The 23,919-nt window shown below is 38.0% G+C and overlaps 2 protein-coding genes across 6 annotated transcripts in view; one reads left to right on the forward strand and one right to left on the reverse strand.

The window, feature by feature from the left end:
- The window catches only part of LOC131689069 (uncharacterized), a 59,601-nt gene that overhangs the window by 33,121 nt on the left and 2,561 nt on the right, over positions 1-23,919 (reverse strand). The gene's annotated exons all lie outside the window — the stretch shown is intronic.
- Positions 1-23,919, forward strand: part of LOC131689068 (uncharacterized) — a 492,270-nt gene that overhangs the window by 10,144 nt on the left and 458,207 nt on the right. For 2 of the 4 annotated variants that reach the window (XM_058973852.1, XM_058973853.1), the window contains exon 2: positions 7,443-8,667. The gene's annotated coding sequence lies outside the window, so the exon portion shown is untranslated. Of the gene's footprint in view, positions 1-7,260; positions 8,668-23,919 lie in introns of all 4 variants that reach the window. The other 2 variants (XM_058973851.1, XM_058973854.1) reach the window with 2 other exon arrangements.

Here is a 23,919-nt window from a genome sequence, read left to right on the forward strand (position 1 = left end):
CTGCTGGTTGCAACATAGGGTTTATTATGATTGATTGACACATATTGGATATACCATTGTATTAATATGGCACGAAACAATGGCTATAATGTTATGAGAAAATTGAAATGTTTTTTTTTCTAGCACGCTTGAGTGTCTATTCTAGGCGCACAGTGAGTTTTATTAAACGTGGCATTCACTAGCGATAAAGTGTTAATTTTTGTTGAAGAGTTTTTGTGCTCAATTTTCTCTAAAAATTTTTTATTATGTAATTTTATTTGATTCAATTCAATGCGTTAGCTAAGCGGAGCTGTGGATCTTTTATATATTTCCATGATGTAAACAACAAAAATTATAAAACGTTAATGGATGTCCAACAGATCTCGTGAGAGCGACTAGCGATTGCGTGTGGATACCTGTTTACTAGGCTGGGAAATATTTTTTCTATAAAATAGCGTCTTAGTGGCCGTTCATTTCTATCTCGTACACTTCTGTGTCATCATCGTGGTTCATGTTCGCGAACATCTGATTTCATGCTTGTTTCATACCCTTACTGGTCACGAGTGTGGACTTCCTCAATAGTGGTGCTGGCTGTTAATTTTGAGATGCTTGACGCAGCTTTTGCCGTCAATATTACCTGAACAGCAACCACAAATTTGATAATTTTTCGTGGTTCAGGTAATAGTTTCACCGACTTGTTCCTAGAGTAACATTTTATGTGCTAAGAAATAAGAAGAAAATAAGAAATTTTTATAAGTACTTGAACCAACAACCTTTCCCCCTTCTCGTTTGCGTACGTTCCTGGTTCGGACGGAGTCATCTACCTTCAACAAGTTCATCAGATGATACATTTACTACATTGTCCCTCTTGAAAACCAATGAGGTTGTATTCTAGTGTGCAGCCCCGTGCGCAAGGGGAGGGTTGTAGGGGTTCAAATCCCTCCCATGAGAGTTTTGAATTAGAAATTTGAAAATTTCTTAACTTCCTAATCAGAAAAAAATATACTGCGAGCCGTTTTGGCCCACACAATGTCATTTGAGTAAGGTCATTCTAGAAACAAGTATTTGAGGAAACCCTGCGAGGGTGGCTGTAAAAGGATGTAAGTTGGTGGGCTTCGCTGAATCGGCTCAAGTTTTGACAAGTTTCGCTATTAAGCAAAGCAACGAACGAACAACACGAACTCGGAGAAAATCGGGATATCATTGTCTAGAGAAATTTCACCGTAGGTGATCTCTGCGTCAGAGTGGTTCAGAACTAAATGGCTTACGAGAAAGGGCATTGGTATCGGGAGAAATTCCGCCACCGTAAAACTCTCAGCACCAGCTAGTAGATAAATAGGAACCAGTATAGCCAAGAATGATAAAAACACCCTGCGATGGTGGTTCTGAAGAAATGTAAGTCGTTAAGTTCGGCAGGTCTGGATCGGTTCATGACTCGACATGACCTGAGCAGGTCAGTTATACCACGAAGGTTGGACAGCAAGCAAGAAACAGCATCAATGAAGGAAACATGAACGATTAACACAAAATAAAAAGAGAAAAGCACACATCCTCCAGAAGTAATACCTAACGGTGACCCGGAAGGATAAGAATTGGGAGAAACAGGAACGTTAAGTTTAGTCGGCAGGCTTACTACAAACCACCAAAGTAGGAATCCGACTCTATAATGAACCAAGAGGCGGTGGTACCAAGATTCCCTTTCGATAACATACATTGTCCCAATTTGTTGAGCCATGTCGACACAAGACTCAGCACACCGGGTCGCGGAAAAAGTCTTCAACGTTTGATTGTCCCTATACCTTCCCGATATAAGGAACTAAAAAATCAAAGCCCCTCCCTTAAGAATTTTCTGCTCACGGGCCTGCAAGTGCGAATCATTATAAATCCGGCTCAGAATTCAGTTAATATAGCCCTGGCTATGGATCAAATCAATAAGACGCAAATAACGAGTGGAAATTTATTATTCATTCACTTGAAACCTTTTCGGAAGTCTGCCAAAACTGTTGAAATGCCAAGTGATCTACATTGGCACCAATTTCTTAGTGAGTATTAAGCAGTGGCCGAAAGATATTTCAATTAACTAAAATGCTGTCATTAAGGTAACCTGTGTCACTCAGCTCATCCATCCATCTCTGGGCATAACATGCTAGTTAAAATAATTAAATCGAACAAGCAGTCAGAGTAATTGGGCAAATTCTACGCCGACCGTTGTTCCATGGTTTGTTACATACGACGGAAATTTTCCATCACCGGACTTATTATATCCATGCATGCCATTATACTAGTTGAAGTACAAAAATGTGCAAAGTGCAAAAAGAAAATGAAAAAAAAAAATTGGTCATTTTTTTGTTAGGATAATTTCCTCGATTTTTCATATCATGCGTTTGTCATCGGATAAGGGGGAATCCAGCTCCTATCAATATCAGATGCAGCCAGGTTCAAATCTCATTTTAGAAACATAAAGCTGTAGGAATTCTTAATAGACAATAAACAATGAAAGTAACCATGAAAATACATATCAAATGCTAGTCCGGCTTGAACCTTCGTTCGATCTGGTCATAAATCTTAATAACTCCTGGTTTACCTCCCAGAAAGGCCCACGTGTTCGTGATATAATTTACAGAATAAAACTGCTGATATCATGAACATGAGTCACATTCCTCCACGTGTCAAACGCGAAAGTAAGCTCATGAATAAAATATCACAATAATGTGAAAAGAAATTACGAATATCGTGACTATGATCTTGAAATCATGAACATAAATCATACAACTCGTGACATAAATGTCAAAAATCGTTACTAAGATCCTGAAATCAAGAACATAAATAAACATAAATTTTTATTCGTTACTCGAATATCACGACAACGTGAATAGAAGTTACGAAAATCATGACAAGCTTCCTGAAATCATAAATAACGAATAGAAATTACGAAATTCGCGGCTAAGATCTTGAAATCATGAACATAAATCCCACCAGTCGGTCAGAAAAATCCGATAATAAACTCATGACTAAACTAGTACGGTAGCGTGATGATAAATCCCAAAAATCGCGAATAAGCTCCTGAAATCATGAACATCGTTTGACTGTCGGCTGTGTATTCCCAACTTATGAACAAGAGTCATGACAAAATTAGACATATCCAGGGAACAACAACAGTAACCCAACCAAACATTGGAATGTAACACCGGGCGAAGTAGTTTTTTTTTGAAACACAAATGGTTTCATGAATACGAGGCGTATTATTCACAATTTCAGGAACGATTTTCATAAATCGTTCAGTTCACGAAATCGTGATCTTTTGTTCATGAATTTATGAACGGATTTTTTCCGTGCAGATTATTGGTTTCTGAGCAAATTTATCAGCGAAAAGGAGGTCGAATTTTTTAGGGACCCGATGAAAAGTCTACAGAAACGGGTCTTCGACGTGGGGGTGTGCAGGATTAATTTTCTGCTCTCGTCTATCACAACTTTTTACTGATCGTACCAAGACGAAACTTTCACCACCAAAATAATTATATTATCCAAACAAATAACTACTAGAACTTTCCAGATCCAACCACTGGAGGTACTGTTAGAGAATTAATAAAGTGTCCGAATTCTGAATGCAACACGATTTAATATTTGATCAAACATGCCCTTAAATTGCTCTCAACCAATTTGGTAACCCTAAGTTGTAACAAAAATTTTGTTCTGTTATAATCTTGTTATTTCACTCTGATCTGGGTCACATACTAGGCAGAAGAAACCAATTTTTTCTCTTGCAAGTAGACAAAGCAATGCACGGGTAAATTTGATTACTTGCCCTGTTATAGCAGCGGGGTGATTTATACTTTATGAACTGAGTAAAATGAGATACTGGAATTTGTGGACATGTGCTGTTCGAGGAAAAAATATAAATTCTCGTACAAACTAACAAATTAAAAATGTACCGAGTACTTCAGGTACACTTCAAGAAACACGTTTAAATGCGTTAATCCGCTTTAAAATTGAAATACAACTTCTCTATCTTTACAAGGATCTTCTATCTCCGTCACACTATCCTACAACGGTGCTTCATCTTATGCTTCAGTAGCAGATAACATGGCTAAAAGAACGATGACAACCACGCCTCCAATTTCATTTTCACACAACGCTTCCTTGGCTCCAACCGATCTAGGTAGCACTACGGAAGAAAAATTGAATTTTTTGCAGCAATATATGTTTCAATTGATGGCTGCAATGCCAATTTCTACCTCCACGTTTTAAGTTTTTCGTACTGGATGGGAATTTGCTAAAAATTCGCAAGTGATTTAAATTTTAACAATGACTTTAAACAATAATTTAAATTTATTTAATTGGAATTTTCGTTCATTCAAATGGTGCGAAAACGAATTTTTCAACTTCTTCAAGGTGCATAATGTGCATATAGCGATTGTGACCGACTTTTTTTTAAACCAAATATTAAATTGAAGAGCAATTCTAATTTTGTTTTTCATCGATTTGATCGAATTGTTGGATTCGGAACAATCGCAATAGCGGTTAATCGCAGAATCAAACATCACGTCTTGCCGTCTCTTGACACCGAGGTGATCGGAAGTTTGGGTATCGAAGTTGAAACCGATCTTGGTATTGTTCTTATTACTGTAACGAATCTGCCTTTTCAATGCACTGGCGAGCAAACTAATTTCTTGAAAGAAGACTTACAAGAAATCGGTCGAAATTCTTTATAAACGGCGATTTTAACGCTAAACACCGATCCTAGTACAATACACTAAGGTTTTTTACATGTTTGCAGTTTTTCCATGGATTTTCATGCGGTCTTCACCATTAGCACGGTTTTCGTAATTAACACGATTTTTCGCAAAAATATTCTAAGTCCTTTTGAAGGCAAAATACTTAGTCGATTTTTGATCAAGGGTTTCTAGTTTTATTCCAAGACTTTTTAAATGAAGAAGATTTTTGAAAAAAAGGGAAAGGCGGATCTTGAAGATTCTTTCTGGCCCGCATTTCAACAGTCTGTTTGCTTTTGGTAGTATTAACAAGTAGACGCAAAATGTCCATATCTGAGGCCATTTTGAAAACAAGAACGTCAGATATTGATTTTTAAGGCCATTTTGAAAGCAAAGATGGCGACTTCCGGTTCAATGGAATTCTCTAAAACCCCATTAATATGGGTATTTTTGGAACGGGATTGACGTTGCCAAATATCGATGTCTGAGGCCCAGGCATTGCATTTATCGCTCATATGAGTAAATGCGCCCGGATAGTTTGCTACTGCGACAATAAAAACTCACATTTTCATACGAAAAGTTATTGACACTCACACAACTTCTCCGGATAAATACAACGTGTTATTTCTCCGGATAAATAAAACAGCCGGAGAATGAGTGAATGAGTTTATCACGGTATCCTTTTTGCGTTCCCTGCTTTGCTGTCGTTATTCCAAAACACGATAAAACAAGTTTATCATATTTCTTTGCCGCTTTTCTTTGTAATTAAGTGTATTTTTTGAAGTTTTTATTGATTTCCACGAAATTAAAATTTTATCACCTTCTCTGGTGAGAAGGAAAAAGTCAAATAAATTTTATCCGGAAAATCATTCTCACGCTATTTGTGGAGACGGAGAATTTTGCGACTCATCTTATCTCGGAAAAGTTGGACATCGAATAAGCTACTTCTCGCGTGAGTGAGAGAGAATTACAATCCCTGCTGAGGCCATTTAGAAAACCAAGATGGCCACTTCGACTTAGTAAAATTTTCAATTGACTAAACAATGTGAGAATTTTTGGAATAGCGTTGATGAATGAATAACGGTTGTTAATTCTTGAAGTCATGTTTTAATCCAAGATGGTGTCTTCTACTTTAGTGGACTGCGAAGATCCGATTTTATTTTTCCCCTGATTTTGTCAGTTTTTTGATTCGATTTTGAGCCTCGCAGGAAAATTCGCTTCATGAGCTCTAGCAGACGAACCAACTCAAATTCGAGTAAATAATTTCATGAGCACATTTTTCTTATTTTATGAATTCAAAATATACAAAAATGAATGAATTTTTTTGTTTTATTTTGGATGTTTATACTAAATAATTAGAACCATCTTGGGTGTTAAAATGACGTCAGACCTCTTGCAACCGCATATTTGTCAATACAGTTACAAAACACTCCACGTTGTCTGAGTTATACAGAATATCGCTAAGCCGATAGTCGCCATTTTGTATTTCAAAATGTCCTCAGACAGTGATCTCTATCTTGTACTCATTAGGCCCGCTCTGAAAATCTGCATACTGACTGGGTTATAGAAAATTTCGTTAGACCATGAGTCGCCATCTTGGTATTCCAAATGGTCTCAAACATCGATAATGGGCGTTCACTCGTCAAGCCCGTTGCAAAAATGCCCATATTGGTGGGTTTTTAGAGAGTTCCACTGGATAGAAAGTCGCCTTTTGGATATCAAAATAGCCTCAGACTTCGATATCTGGCATCTACTCGTCAAGCCCGTTTCAAAAATACCCATATTGATTGGGTTTTAAAGAAGTCGATATTTGGCGTATACTCGTTAATACTGTTTCGAAAACAACCATATTGTTGAAGTGCGGGCCAAAAGGAAACCTTAAAACCCGACGTTTCCACTTTTCCAAAAATCGTCAAGTAGAATAAAAGCAGAAACCGGGCTACTTGCATAATCATCGCAAAAAAACTGTTCAAAAATCATTCAATTGCCTTCAAAAGGACTTTTTTTGACATTTTTGATAAAACTCCAAAATCACCCCTTTGGCATAGAAATGTAACTCGGTAAACGCGGTGTTTTCTGAATTAACACGATTTCTTTTTACACGGATTTCGCAATTTGGATGGTTTTTTGCACGGTTTTTTTACACGGTACGCATCCCCCGTGTAAAAAAACTTTAGTGTACTCAAAGCAATTCCAACGGCAAACTAGTTTGTAATGATTGCTCAGCTGGTTATTATTCAGTTTTGTTCCCAAATGGTGCTATTCCTTTTCCCATCAGCGGATTACTCAGAAAAACAAATAGTGTTTTCGTTTTCTGGAGCTAGCGTCAAACCGGCGCGCTTAGTCCTGTCGCTAAGTTAGTGTCGGATTCTGATGAGACGAAGTCGACACGCGAATTCCATAACTAACAACAAGATAGCAAAGGTTAAAACACAGATTGTTCAAGTTTAGTTTCAGCTGCTAATTTAATCAAAAGCTCACACTACCGGTAATCAGCTGTCGTTGTTTGGAATGCAAACAAAACAAATTTGGCTCCCCAAAATTATAAATTCAATCCAATCCACAACAGCACAACAACATCCAACACCCAACTGAAAACCGTGTTTGCTTCGTTAGCGCACTTCATGAATTTGAAATCGGATAATAAAACAAGAAATATTAAAATATTAAGCAATTGCTCTTGTCACCCCTGCTCACACCGCACCGGGGCGAAGAATATTAAATTCAACGATGCACAATTTTCCACTATAGTGTAGATTCGCCCATGTAGTAGAAGTGCACCGAATAATTGAAGCATTATCGTAACACAAAAATTACAACACCACGAAACAAAGTGGGAAAAGTGCCCGGCCATCACTGACACGGGAGAAGATTATGCGGCTAAGATAGTGCAATAGTTAGTTCCGAGCCACTTCACACCGAATAGACACCGCTACCGGCACGAATAAATGCAAGGTGGAATCTGCTGAAATGGATCAAACAGGATACTGAATGTACGATCTGGTGAATATTTCATGATGTTGGTGGTAGGTGGTAGCGTCGTCGTCGTTGTCGTCGCTGAGGCTCTTTCAGATTCAGAAACACATCGGTTTTCGTCGTATACATTCAATATGAAGAAGGGCGCTAAGTGAATCCTTCAGCGAAGAATAATATTTGTGGAAATCGAGCGGATAAAAGTGCAAAGAAAGATAAATTGCTGTGGCTAGAATAATATTGAATCCATTTGGAGCGTGTCGAATCGGTTGTAGGTATCGATCTGTTGGTAGCTGAAAAATAGAACGAGCATCAGGTCTCCTGGTACATAAAGTTTGAAGAAAACAATTTAGTGTAGAAATTCGCGAAGCGGAAAAGATATAAACGAGAAGGTAAACTACTGAAGGATCACATTCATCTGTTACAGTCGAATGCAGTAATAACAGTTACTAGAGTGCCCGAGGAGGTGTTGTGATTATAGTCTGTATCAGCATTCTTCTGTTCTCTACGGGTGGCTTGTGCCTGTGGAAACTTCATCATCAACTGGGAAAAAGCTCGGTGGAAAGTGTAGCGTAAGTAACCGATGCAAATATAGTGTGGGCAAACAAACGAAAGCAAATTCCCAGTGATCGAAACAAGTTCACTTCATTGAAGTCGATGCAGCGATTTCCGTGTGACGGTGTCTGTGTGTTTATTCGTATGAAAAAATTTGCCCTTTTCTGCAGTGCGTTATGTTATCGATGGGTGAAGGAGGTGCTTCAGGGTGGCCATACTAAGAGTGCTTTGTGTGTGTGTGCTGCTAGCTCATAGCTCATTCTGAAACGGATCCTCGTTTGTCTGCTGCCTGGCGGTGGCTGCCACTGGATGATGCAACATTCCGGTTTGAGATCGGGATGATAATAGTGGGGAACGAAGAGAAGGCGACCGTACCCGGTTCACACACATTTGGAACAAGTGATTTCCCTCAACGTTGCTGCATCTCCAATTGGTCAAACGACAGAAGGTGAGCCTATTGTATCTGCATCTGCAGAAATGATTAGTCGATTGATTTATGATTTTATGAGGCAGGCTACGGTTCGGAGATTGAAGAAGAGATGGATATTGAATAATTTCAGCTAACATCTTGCTATTGGAATTGAATTTTGCTACCCTGAAAAGTTTCGTTCGTTTGTTTTGATAGTTTTAGTGAAAAAAGTAGAGTATATTTACATTCGAGTAATTTTTAATTAACTTTACGCTTGAAAGTTATTTAATTCCAATCACTTTGAATAACAGTTCCATTCGATTCGACATAGAATTATGAATGTCATTTTCATTTTTTGACTGAACACTACACCAGATTGGTCTGTTCTACGCTTTTTCAAACATGGGTGTAAACTCTTTTTTTGCACTACACAGGTATTATCAAACTGGCAAGGGATATACTTGATTACTATATCTTTCGAATGTCATGTACTAAATAAGTAGACAAATATTTTTTTGTTTATAGAGATTGGACCAAACCCGTGGGTGTTTGCTGGTAGCCTTATGAAACGTATCATAAAACTTCAAATCGCCATATCTCTCGAATCCCTCGATGGATCATTTTGAAATTCACTGTGAAGATGCTTGGATACTGTATCTTTCGAATGCCGTATGCCAAATTTGTGGTCATTTTTTTTAGTTAATAACGGTTTTAGGAACACCGTGCCGCTGAAATGCGTTCAATTCATACGTATGGTGGATTTGAGTTACAGAATTGGCAGTCGAATAGCAACGAAATCTTGATCGGTTGGGGAGAATCATTCAGTGGCGGATCCAGGAGAGGGTCCTGGGGGTCTGGACCCCCTCCGAAATTATTTTAGTTGTTGAGAAATTTTTTTTTATTCAATTTGTTTATTTGATAAGGCAGGTTTGCGTTAGCTTGAAGGTGCCAATCTTGGTTTGTTTTACATTTCAAATTACTTAATACTAGGGGATTCCATATTGATTTTTTTAAAATTAAACTAAGGAGAATTTATAGCTATACATATACACAAGGGGGTAATATAATTTTAGTAAGATTAGGGGGGTCATTTAGTTTTTATGGCAATATGGTTTGACATTTTTAGCAGGAAGATTATTGAAGCAAATAAGTTTTAACTAAGGGAGACAATTTTTATAACTATCTTAAAACAAGGAATAACTAGAGAGCGTGATTTAATTTTGTAAAGATTCGGGGAGATTAATTAAAGTTATTTTTTGTGGTAGTAGAGTTTGGCATTTTCAATGAGATTATATAATATAATAGTTAGAACTAGAAGATACAGAATGGGGGGGGGGGGGGGGTAAGGGGTGATACTTCTGGGTATAAGAGTCAGGGGAGGGAGGGTGGACAAAGATGGCCGGGAAGAAAGTTATTAACATTCAGTTTCAGGCATCGGGAGATCAACGGCATAGGATGTAGACTCGGATGGCCTTCATCAAGAAGAATTATGCACAGGGAGGCCGGGTGTTCTTCCTCGAGTCGGCAGGGGTTCTTCCAGACGGCTCAGATGCAGATCGGGAAGAGTTCGACTTACGCGTGTGATGTTCGTACTGTAGGTCCCGTGTCTGTTGGCTCATTCGACAGACAGGTTTTTTGTGTCGCCTTGGAGTCCCATCAAATCTTCGTGGGTGTATGGTACAGGTGGAAGAGAGCGTTTCTGAGAATGATAGGAAATAAGAAGGGGCAGTTTAATTTTTATATTGATGGTTTTTGTGAAGGTCCATAAGCCGATATCTGGCGGAACTGTGCTCAATATCGTGATAGCCGTCGCCACAAGCGCAGATACCACTTTCCACGAGCCGAATACGCCGGAGATGTGCATCCAGCGTGCAATGGTTTGCAATGAGTCGGGACATCACACGAATGAAGTCACGATCTACATCCATCCCCTTGAACCAAGGTTTCGTCGATACCTTAGGGACTATCGAATGTAGCCACCTTCTTAGCTCCCCATTGCTCCACGAGGTTTGCCAACTTTCGAGAGTTCTCTGATGAGTAATACTGAAAAATACGTGGAAGCAAATTGGTCTTTTAAAAACGTCACCTTCTAGGGCACCCGCCTTAGCTAAGGAGTCCGCCTTCTCATTGCCCGGAATGGAGCAATGAGAAGAGACCCATACCAAGGTAATCTGGAAAGATTTGTCAGATAAAGAACTCACTAGCTCCCGTATTTTCCCCAAAAAATACGAGGAGTGCTTTCCATGTTTCATCGAGCGAATAGCGTCAATAGAACTCAGACTATCCGAGACGATGAAGTAACGGTCTGCGGGTAATGTGTCAATGACTCCAAGGGTATACTGAATAGTTCTGCGGCGTAAACTGAAGCGGGGTCACTGAGTTTGTAGGAGGCGGTGAACTTTTGATTGAAAATACCGAAGCTAATGGACCCTTCGAGGTTTGATCCGTCAGTATAAAACATCTTAGAACAGTCGACTTCTCGGAATTTATTATAAAAAATGTTTGGAACCACTTGTGGGCGTATATGGTCCGGAATTCCTTTAATCTCGTCTTTCATGGATGTGTCGAAGAAAACAGTAGATTCAGGAGTATTTATGAAATGCACACGGTTGGAATTGTAAGAAGAAGGGTTAATATTCTGCGCAATGTATTCAAAGTACAGGGACATGAAACGGGTCTGAAAATTGAGCTCAACAAGCCTTTCGAAATTTTCAATCACCACCGGGTTCAAGATATCGCACCGAATGAGCAATCGATATGAGAGTTCCCAAAATCGATTTTTCAACGGGAGAACGCCCGACAGCACTTCGAGACTCATCGTATGGGTCGACTGCATGCACCCTAAAGCAATACGCAAACAACGATACTGAATTCTTTCGAGTTTGATGAAATGTATGTTCGCGGCGAAGCGAAAGCAGAAGCATCCATATTCCATTACCGACAGTATTGTTGTTTGATACAACCTAATTAGGTCTCCTGGGTGGGCACCCCACCATGTTCCGGTTATTGTACGAAGAAAGTTGATCCTTTGCTGGCATTTCTGTTTCAGATACCGAATATGGCATCCCCAAGTACCTTTCGAGTCGAACCAGACCCCTAGATATTTTACTGTGAAGACCTGAGCGATAGTTTGACCCATTAACAGAAGCTGTAGTTGTGCTGGTTCACGCTTCCTAGAAAATACAACTAGCTTAGTTTTCTCCGTGGAAAATTCGATACCCAGCTTAATAGCCCAAGCAGACAAATTGTCCAAGGTATTCTGTAATGGTCCTTGTAGATCGACAGCTTTGGGTCCCGTAACAGACACCACGCCATCGTCAAGTTGCCTTAACGTGCAGGAATTGTCAAGAAATTATATAACAGGGGCTTAGACATGAGCCCTGGGGAAGGCCCATGTAGCTAAATGGTGATGTCGATAAGTCACCATGCGAAAAATGCATGTGCTTTTCCGACAACAAGTTTAGTAAAAAGTTGTTTAAAGTCGCTGAAAGACCATGCTGGTGCAGCTTCTCTGAAAGAATGTTGATCGAAACTGAATCAAAAGCCCCCTTAATATCTAGGAACACTGATGCCATCTGCTCTTTGCTAGCATAGGCCATTTGAATTTCGGTTGAGAGCAACGCAAGACAATCGTTCGTCCCTTCGCCTTTGCGAAAGCCAAATTGTGTATCTGACAGTAAGCCATTTGCTTCGACCCAATTGTCGAGGCGGGATAGGATCATTTTCTCGAGCAACTTCCGAATACAGGACAGCATTGCGATCGGTCGATACGAATTGTGGTCGGAGACTGGTTTTCCTGGTTTTCGGATGGCGATGACCTTCACTTGCCTCCAATCGTGTGGGACAATGTTAGCCTCAAGAAACTTATTAAATAAGTTCAACAAGCGTCTCTGGCAGATTCTTCAACAAGTTGAATTTGATTCTGTCTGGCTCTGGAGCTTTATTGTTACACGACAAGAGAGCAAGTGAGAACTCTACCATCGAAAAAGTTGTTTCGTTCGCGTTATCGTGAGGAGACGCGGCGCGGTAGATCTTCTGTGCCGGGGCGGAATCCGGACAAACCTTCTTGGCGAAATCGAATATTCAACGGTTTGAATATTCCACGCCTAATTTGAGAAATTTTTAATTAGTTTCAATTTTATAATAATTTCAAACTCAAAAGCATTTCAAATAAAATTTGACCAACAAAACTGATATTCATTAAATAAGGTTTATACGTATTACGAATTGTACAATGATCATTTTAAAATCGAAATTCCAGACCTCTCCCCAATTTTTTTCAGGATTTTTCGCCTGGAATCATTGCCTCAACATAATAAGAAATTTACACCAAATTATTATTAAATTGGGACACACTGTAGCACATTGTCAAATAAATGAAATAAAGACAAGTTCTGGAAACAAAAGTGAAAAATATAGAGTATAACAGAAAAACATCCCGAAATGAATAATTTTATCATAGAATCCAAAACCAATGATGATGCCAAACTTCGACGGTCAGACGACTTGATGTGTTGGTTACCAATGAAACGATCAAAGTAGTTAAACGCCAACAGTCAACTCATGAATTGTGTGGACTAACTTGCAAGACAAAAGGAAAGATTGTTGATGAAAGAGAAGCAGTGAAGCGGTTGAATTATGTGCATTTTCCACCATACATTCTGCAATGATTTGCAAACAGTATGGACTCGAATATGCAATTTAACATTAATAAAATAAACACTAGCTTTTGATCCCGGTTTTTATTAGGAACCCGGATTAAAGATTTTCTTTTGAGTTTTTTTACTTGCCGGTATTATTTCCACTATCTTCAACACAAAAGTTTGACGACAGAATCTAGTTCTGGTATTGGCCCATCTTCAGACGGGGATAGAGAGAAAGCGGACCACTATTATCATACAGTCACAGGCTTGATATTTTTGTTTGCTGAATACGGACAATGCTGGCACAGAAGACATTATAGTAGAAAATTACCCAATTCCATTTCCAAAGTAGCATTTTCCTGTCCTTATTTTCATCTGTTTTCCGGTTCCCATTTCGTTCTGTGTTTGTATGATGACTTTTGTATTCAAAAGCTTCCGCCAGGAACTATAGCAGTTTCACAGCAGAAGAATGAGCTTCCACTTGAGTTACAAACTCAAAAGTGGAACGTCCTCCACATTCGGGTCCAGACTAACAAAGTGAACATAAAAGTGGGACGAAGCATCCCATTACATGAATTGTTCTTGTTTTCTTTTGAATTGAGCACTGATGGAAACGATTTTGAAGTAACCAACCTTTTTTTAATTACTGTATGTGCTCGTGTATTTTATGTGATGAAATCGGTTCAAAATTGCAAGAATCTTCTGATATTTCCCATAAGAGATATATAGTTACAATGTTTAAACGCCCAAGACTAATGGCACTGCTTTAAATGGTCACCGCGCTTCTTTGAACAAAAATCTGGGAAAAGGAATGTTTAACATTTAATGCTTGGTCAAAATTGTGTTCCGTCAAGTTGGTAGTACGGAGGGTAGAGTAGAGACTGAAAAATCAGCGAAAGGAACAATAACAGTAATGGATGCTTATAATGCTGAGAGTTCTATATTATGTGCTTACTTTTCAGCAAGCAAACTTTTTTCATACAACGCTGACAAACGATACGATAGTTCGTTCCTTCCTCATCCGTAATACCGGCGACTGAACTGCTAGGTGCTGCACGAAATGTCTTCTTGACAATTTAGTTGCATTGCAACAAAAAAAAGTGGAAAACCATGGCATTCGAGAACAGGCTCTCACCAAAAAAAACTACTCGAGATTCAGAGATGAGATGATGATGGTGGATATACATTAGGGTGGATCAAAATCTTAACAGAACGAAATAACTGGACTTTCACAGAATGTAATTTCGCTACGAATTATGTTATCAATTTGGTATCGGTAAGAGTTCAAATATCAAAAAAAACTATAAAATTTATTAAAGAGAGATTTTATTATGATAATCTCTTGTAATGATCCATGAACATTTTTATTCAATAAAAGTTGACGTGTCGATCAGTGTTGAGCTCCATCATGGTACTGATGGCAAACCTGCTAGATAAAAGAGAATAAAACAGTTAGCAGTCAAAACAGTAAGCGATGCTCATTGAGTTACGGTTCTCACTACAATGAATGAACAGTAAGACTATTCTGTTCTGAATCTCTCACTCATTAGAATCATTATTAAGAGGAATTGAAACTGACCATCGTTTTATTTACAATATAAATACAATTATGGCGGTCATCTTGTTACAAACAACGAGCGATTATTAAAAAAGCAAATAGCTGTAACCGTTGGTTCCATTGCTTAGGTTTTTGTTGTAAATATTATTTGTTTGTCTTTAGAACCTTCACGTTTTTTGTACTAATTTACACAACAACAGTAAGCAGGGTAGTGAAAGGGTGCGTACCGCTGCAAACTGTCAGCTTGTCTCGGTGGGTAGCTGAACCACCCAGCCTGGAGACGCGCGATGCTGGAGTTTTAAAAATGGTTTTGGGATAAAAATTGGAGGGAAATGCATCTCAAAATTATTATAAAAGGGCCAGCAGTTTCAAACTCTGGTCTCTTTTCTATCAGGCGTCCGTGTGCTGAAGTATATTTTATCCGGTGAAGTTAAGTGTATACCCCCCCCCCTTTGGGGTGGGAAGTGTGTTACAGGTATACCTCGATTTAACATACATTTTCCGATTCAATCATGTACGTTAAATCGAATTTTATGTAAAATCGAAACACAAAAGAAATATTTGTTTTCGAAAAGAATTATTTTTTTATTCATTACACGAAATATTTACGAGGATATTACTTATTGTATCCACCTAACAGTGACATAGAAACCACATATTCACAATTAAACAATTAGATTGCTCTTCTGAACATAAACAACATATTTATCTTAACCTTGCCAAGTATTCGCCAATTCTAACAGATATTCATTTCGTAAAGTTCGTCGCAAAATTTTCTCAGAATTCAGGATAACTTATAAGAATAGTGTTGTTAGCAGTGCAGTATTAGTTAATTTTTTTTCACGAGATTTTGTCTAAAATCAAAAATGTTGGATTATCCATTGTGTGCATGAAGAGCACAATGCCTAACTTTAGTAAGAAAATTTGTGGTTCTATTTTGTCTCATCTTTATCTTGGTAGACCAACCTATCCGTTAGATAATCGCAGAATTCAAAAAGAGAACACTACTTGAGTTCACGAGCGAACGACTAGTTATGAAGTTTTGTAAGCACAGGAGTTCTACTTGCAGAAAAAACAACCAAATCGAGCCATTGTAGCGCTATAGTTCTCCTTAAGGAAAAAGTTGGATTAAATCATTTTGTGCACGACAGATACAATACCTCAGTTTAAAAGTCGAACTCATCAGAATGAATAAGACATTTTAATTACAATACAAAAATATTTAAAAAAATTGCTTAATCCTTGTGTACGACGAGGAGGTGGAATTCACTAGATTGTTGATGTCACTATTATCGATCTCCAAAGTAGCCGCGTAGCATGTGATGTCTAAAGCAAAGAATTGATCCACTGGTTTCCTGCTCCCACGTTGTAACAAGCGTCAAAGATGGAAATCTTCTTTTCATTTTTTGGATCTATCTCCTTTTTTATTTATTGGATCTATCTCCCAGATTTTAAACGTAAACATTTATTATGGTACTCCTGGGGGCCAAGTATCCATAGTCTTCGATTATCTTAAATCGTACGCAAACGCCAGTATAGTTTATTCGAATCCCAATCTCTACTAACGACCATTCTCTACCCGTTGCAGTTGTTGAGAGGAATATCTACAGATATACACAATACGCAGTAATATATGAAAAATATAATCACAATCAGTGTCGGACTAACATTGCTTTTGTATGCTTCCTCTGTTTACATTAAGTAATGACCGGCACCGGTTTTGATAAATAAACACCGTGAGCTTACCAGGAGTCGTACATTGAAGGAAGACTTGAGTCTTCCATCATTATCGTCTATTGCATTTTTTTGCAAGAGAAGACGATCCATGACGAAGTTTTTTTTTGAAAATTGTCCACATGCACTGAGAAATTTACCTGCTCAATAAAGCCTGAGAAAAGATATTATCTTTAGTAGGAATCGAGCTTACGTTCTTTCAAGCTCTAGTTTGGTGCGTTAACATCGAGGAACTGTCTTGACTTCATTACAAATTTCCAACAGTTTCGTAATAACCGCTACAGCCCCAGTGCCTATTATTGGGACTCACCGTCCGCCAATATCTCGTCACCGCCCTATACCTTCCATCAACCATATCTTTCCAGTTCTCTATTTTTAGCTTACACATAAAACCCATAAAACTATTATCAGGAAATAACTTGAACCACAAATTCGTGTATTCATTTTGTTGTGCGGTATCAAAATAAGAATGTTATTGTATCTCAGAATCTTAAACATAATCTAGCGAAAAGGCGAAAATAAATTATGTTTCTTTAAGCATTGGAAGTGGATCATAGAATAAAATTGATATTGATTCTTAACATTTCGTTTTAGTCACATTGACATTAAAAAAAATTTAAAAAAATTGCATGTATTTTAAATCGAGGTAAAAATTACGTTAAATCGAAATATGTTAAATCGAGGGTATGTTAAATCGTGAGTATGTTAAATCGAGGTATACCTGTATAACGTTTACAGCTGGTTCAGGACCTCTTAGTGCCTCTTACTGCCTCTTAGCGCGACTTCAAATCATCCAGCACACGGTTCGGCTCGTGTATCCGGGAGGATTCCGTGCCTAACCCGTAAAGGATTACCGTACGTCATCCGGCGCTGCGCGCCTCCGTTTCATACCCTCGGGCAAAGGCCCTAATCGAAAAGGAGGGTCCCCTCTCGGTGGTGGCCATTGCGGTTAGCCGCGGTCACGCCGATGCTCGCCAAGGAGGGAAGACGCCTGCCTGCATCCAAGCCAGCAACGCCCGCTGGTCCGTCCAACTGCCATCTGGATCACCATCGTACCGGGGCCTTCATCCGGCCAGTTTCGCCGACGTCCGTGAGGGGATCTCGCCCGTCGGCATCGTCAGCGTCGCGACGCACATCAACAGCAGCAGCAAAAGTACGGTACGTTGAGTGATAGCAGTAGTGCACACGCCACAATTAGAATACAAATTGTAAATTACACCCCACACCCACACACTACAAATACTCACAAATAAAAAGTGTATAAGAAAAGTGAATGTTCTTAGATCTTTGTTCTTGATCCGCGTAGCCCTTGATTACCCGGTAGCTAGCCGACCCTGCGATACCAGCAATAGAGTCGGTTCTACCGTAAGAGCCTTGTTCAATCGTTAAGTCACATAGCTTTGCATAAAATAAATAGAAAAGTTGAGAAAAAATCAACAAAGCACCGGATGCTGCCGGAATACAGTACACTGACAATATTTTATTTCGTTTACCATACCAATACAAAATAAATGTTTATCATTTCAATGCACTCTCTCGCACGGCTTTTGTGAGAGATAGTTAGCTGAATCACTATCCGAGGAAAATGGAAATGAAATAACGGTCATTTTTGTTGTGATACGATCATTTCATATTTACCGTCACAATTCAAAGACCATCGTGAGATTGCGCAGCACTGGTGTCGATTACTGAAAAATATGTCTTTGATCCGATATTTCCCAATATGTAGGATGTATGTAGTAGTACTAACACCTAATGTAGCAATACCACCTTTTTATGGCGATGGCTTGCACCTCCAAATGTCTTGTTCAATCTTTATACATTGAACATAATTAGCTAGACATTGTATGAAGGAAAAAAATGAGAGACATATTCGCAACGTGTTTCGTGTATCCATGAGTAATCACGGTCCATCAGATTATTTTAAAATAGGGGGGGGGGGGGTGATCAATCCGCTCTTTTGTCCACGAAATGTTAATTAACAACAGAAAGTTACCATTTCAACTCTCGCTGTCCAAACAGCCTTCGACATATGATTATACATCACAGAAACCTGGACAAAAATAAATGCCGGATAAACAATATTCCACGGGGTCCCGAAACTAATAGTTAACTTACCAACGGAAGAAATAATATCAAAGTTACTCGAAAACACAAAAAGCATGGAACATGTATCAGCGAAAATCAAAGCTCCAGCGACGACGACATGGACGCAAACATGAACGACAGAGAGAAGGCAGACGTAATGATCAGCAAGCGGCAGAGGATAAACCTGACCATTGCTCGCTATCGGGAAAGAAAATGAATACAAGAAGCGGAAAGCTTAGACTACAGCAATAATATATGACTATGCTTCTCACTAGAGCGAAAATTTTTGGTAAAACCAGCCTTTGCACAGAAGGGCACACCTTAGCTTATTAGTCATGGGTGCGTTTCGACTTCGTCTCATCAGAAACCGACACTAACTTTTTGTCGGAGTGTGTTTTAGTTTGAGGGATTAAGCGTCAAGCCGGCGCTAATCTATTCCGACAAAAAGTTAGTGTCGGTCTCTGACGAGACGAAGTCGAAATACACCCATGACTAATAATATATGGTTTTTTTTTTCTATTATTTTTAATGAATTATAATTTTTTTACTAAACATTCTGTCGGAATGCATTTTTGGCGAGAATATCCCTAAAACTGTTACCGAAATTTTATAGTCAAACAGTTATTTCAAAGTGGATTAATTCTACATGTTGGATTTCTGCAAGTTTTGCAGTTTTTAAATTTCGTCAATATTTTAAGAGATCCCAAAAAAAATATTCCTGCGATGGGATGAAAAATATCCACTTTTGGATCACTCTAATAAACATATATGCATTTTATATTCTATCTGCAATTTTATACACCGGTGCATCTGAAGGAACCAGGCCATTTGGGGCTGGATAGTAGTAAATTTTCGTTAAAGCTCCGTTTTTTGGACTTCTTCCAACCCTTATAGCGAAGGATACAGATTGCTTCAATGTTACTATATCTACTATCTGCCTGGGAATGTTAACTCAATATTACCGTATATGTATACGGATACGGTCGTATATATCGGAATCCGGCTCGCATCAACTCGAACAGTGCCCCACTGTACATAGGTATGTAGTGGAAAACTGCCGCTTCTAAAATATATCTGGCAAACTGTTGCGAGCAAAAAAGCGAAACTCACAGAACCGGCAAGATGTTGAACACATCTGTCGACAAGCATCCTCGCCATTGTCGGAGAGTGAGCGATTTTTTTTTCAGATCAGCAGCTATGCTTTCCGCTGTTTCGTATCTGAGGGCTGACAAGTTTTCCAACGCACGGATACCCATTGCTATTACACACATCTCGTCGTTTGGATAATGTCGAGTAGGTATAGGGTGGATTTACGGTTTGTGTTTGAATGTTTCGGGAAGTGTGGTGAAGGACACGAAGAGAGAAAAGTATGCGATAGCATAATCTTTTACGAACGCCGTCACTGATAATATCGCATTTAATATCCTTAACGAAAAAGAAGAGCTTCTTAAGGGAAAACTCTGTATCAGAATTATTACACTTGGTGTCATTTGAAAAGTAATTCAACTTAGGTGCTAGCACGTCGTGTAAATAAAGGTAATTAGGAATTTGTATGCGGGTTAGGGTAGTTGGGCTAGTTACGACAATGACACAGGTCGGTCAATGATTTTTAATCTGTAATAATTTGAAATCGGTTGAGAAATGACCACGCAACTAATTGGAAACTGTAACGAAAAGCGACGTTAGAATTTAAACGTTTAATTCGTTGAACTTTTATTAAATTTTTAAAAGCTTTGTTCATATTGCTCAGAAATACTTGCAAGAGCAGATTTCAATAGCTGAAGCTACAGATTTTTAAGATTTTAGGTAATGTCCAATGGAAAACAGATCCAAATATTATGGAATTGTATCTACTTGGGTCTCAAAAAACGGAACATTTTCGCGATTTTTTATTCTATAATTATTATATTCTTTTATCAAACTATTTTGCATATATTTTTGTATATATTTTAAGGCTTTCGTAGTAATTTTTATGTTGAAAGAGCGAGAGTAATTATGTGAAAAAATCTAACCTTTCCTCCTTTGGTATGTGACACAATACACTTACCCTAATGCTATCCCTGATCTTTGACATCCCTGGAAGAGCACTTGATTATCGTATTGACTTAAGTTTACTCGTTCCATATCTGCTAGATCACATCACAAACAACGCGGCCAGCAGCGAGGTATGAAACGCCTTTGAAATTGTTGTTGCTTGAAAAAGGGTCTTCGACAGCTGATGATTGTGAGAGACAAAATTCAGAGCAAAGCAAACTTTGATGTACTAAGGAATTCCACGAAGATCCGTCCGAAAATCTTTAAAATCGTGACCGACCATCTTAGATTCCAATGAAACTTTACACGTTTCGCCGTCATGCAAGACTAAATATTTTCCACAGGTAATAAGATTATTTTGACTCAAGAGCAACTTTCCAAAAGGGCGTAAACGTTTCTACGTGTATGAATTTCAATTTTTTTTTGTTCGATTACTGTATTTTATACAGCAAAACTATCTGAGAACGAGTTACAGGGAATGAATACTTCTGTCTGAAAAAAATATGCACTGAAAAAAATGTTGTGTCATTTTTAAAAAAAAAAACAAAAATTTATGATACAAATTAAATTGCGAAAAAACCCATTTTTTTAATTTTTTATATTTTGTTACCAAAAACCTAAAGAGAAAAGAATCATTTTGAATGTGATTGCATGATGGAGAAAAAATCGATAAAAAAGTTTTCCTAACAATAACTTCGTACATGTTTTTAAATTTCATACTAATAGACATACAAAATTGTTTTCGAGATATTTGAAATTTTGCTCCATCAAAAACAATTAATTCGTGTAATTATGCTCTTTTTAAAAGTTATTCGCGTTACCCCATCAAAAAAATATCAAAAATTTAGTGTTTATCGTTTTAAAGACGTAAAAGCAACTTTTTAGTGTATTTGGATCCTGGAGTAGCTTTCAATAAAAAAGTTTTCCTAACAACAACTTTTGACATTTTTTTTTAATTCTTACTATTTGCAGTCAAAAATACAATTTTCTTTTTGAATATGATTCTAAACGCCATTTTAAATCGAAATGCTCTTAACAAAAATTTTCTAAAATGTAGTTGTTCTCGAGATATTTTAACTTTTGTTTTAACAACACAATTATTTTATTTTATTACGACTTTTTCATAAGTTAGTCGCGTTTCTCCATCAACAGTAATAGGTTTTTCAAAAGGCCCGTAAACTTTCCTGTAACTTTCTCTTTGACATCAAGGCGATATTGTAAACCATTTGAAACATTAAATTTTTGATAAACATTAAATTTTTGACATTTTTTGATGGGGTAACGCGAATAACTTTTAAAAAGAGCATAATTACACGAATTAATTGTTTTTGAAGTAGCAAAATTTCAAATATCTCGAAAACTATCGCATTTTGGAAGATTTTTTGTTTTGATTTTAAATGGTGCTTAGAATTATATTCTGTAATAAAATTACAATTTTGTATGTCTATTAGTATGAAATTTAAAAACATGTACGAAGTTATTGTTAGAAAAACTTTTTTATCGTTTTTTTCTCCATCATGCAATCACAATCAAAATGTTTCTTTTCTCTTTAGGTTTTTGGTAACAAAATATAAAAAATTAAAAAAATGGGTTTATTCGCAATTTAAATTTTTATCATAAATTTTTTGTTTTTTTTTTTTTTTGAAAAATGACACAACATTTTTTTCAGTGCATATTTTTTTCGGACAGAAGTATTCATTCCCTGTAACTCGTTCTCAGATAGTTTTGCTGTATAAAATACAGTAATCGAACAAAAAAAAATTGAAATTCATGCACGTAGAAACGTTTACGCCCTTTTGAAAAATTACTCTTGTATCAAAATATTCCAATTGCCAGAGAATATCATGGAGATTCATACAGCGAACACACCTGCAAAGTTTCGTTCGAATCGACGATGGTCATATTTTGCGGTCGGCCGGTTTCTCATGGAATCCCTCTACTGTGAATGTGGATTCTTATACTTATCCACAAATCCGCAAGAAGAAACTCGAAAAGTGCCCCAGCAGATATCAGCGAAGCTGTCAATACTGATTCAGATTTAAATTGATCCATTTCCAATGAAATTTTGTGTGGAACATTATTCGAACGTTTATTTATTAAGAGAGCACAGAATCAAAATTTTGGAAGCGCTATGCTACGAACCGAACGTAATAAAGAGTTACATTTAAGCTTTTTTGTCTCACCAGCTATAAAAGTGTCCACCTAGTGGGATTGAAAACATAGACACCCAATGAAAAAAATGGAACGCTTGTTGAAGGTTACAATGTGTATCGATTAATATACAATTCAGTTCCACCATTCATGAAATATTGCACAGCAAGGATTCAACGGTGGCGTTGCGACTGAAACCTTTGTTCTGCTTAATAAAATAAAACACTTTGATGAGAGTGGCAACAGTGGCGGATCCATCGGGAGGGACTTGGGGGTCCGGACATTTCCCTCCCGAAAATTTTTAACTTCTTGAGAAATTTTGAAATAGTTTATATTTTAAATTCATTCTAATTTCTAATAAGTTTGGTGTCCGTACAGGACAACCGGTACAATGAGTGTTTTGTAGATGCGATGTCGTACTTTGTTCGAGTTTCTCGAAACCTAAAGCTAGAATACGTCTCTGTATTTCTCTGTGATCACCAATCAGCCCAGATACACGAATTTATCAACCACTTCGATATCATCGCCGTCAATCGATATACTCGGTGGGAGGCGCAATGTTTCTTCCTTCGATCCTCTTGCTCTCATGTCTGTGACGCAATTATGACCAAACCAACTCGTTTTGCTTAAACCTACAGTCGGATGTATGTCTCCGTCATCGTCTCAAAATACGTGCCACAATATGAACGCTGTCGGCGAACTCAAAAAGCTAAGCAGACTTCCGGAAAATCATACCACACGTCTCAATCCTCGCTGTTCCTATAACACCTTCTAAAGCGATATTGAACAATGGACAAGAGAGCCTATCATCATGCCGAACCCCGTCCTAGTTTCAAAAGGACTTGAGAGTGTCCCTGGTTCTCGGACGTAACACATCACTCGATCCATTAAAGCTTTGATTAATCGTTTCCGAGATCCAGCGTTCAGCAAGCTTTCTGCTGAAATTCAGCTTATCACCTTATAGATGGGACATACTAGCTCCTCCTCCGAAATCTTCGAAATTTCTCAGTGGAGTGCTCTAGCCAATGTATCTTCTCCGTATTTGAGCAGCTCACATGGCAGTAGATAATTGCCAGTAGCTTT

Source organism: Topomyia yanbarensis, chromosome 3 (assembly GCF_030247195.1).
Source record: "Topomyia yanbarensis strain Yona2022 chromosome 3, ASM3024719v1, whole genome shotgun sequence".
In the NCBI taxonomy this organism is placed as follows: domain Eukaryota; kingdom Metazoa; phylum Arthropoda; class Insecta; order Diptera; family Culicidae; genus Topomyia; species Topomyia yanbarensis.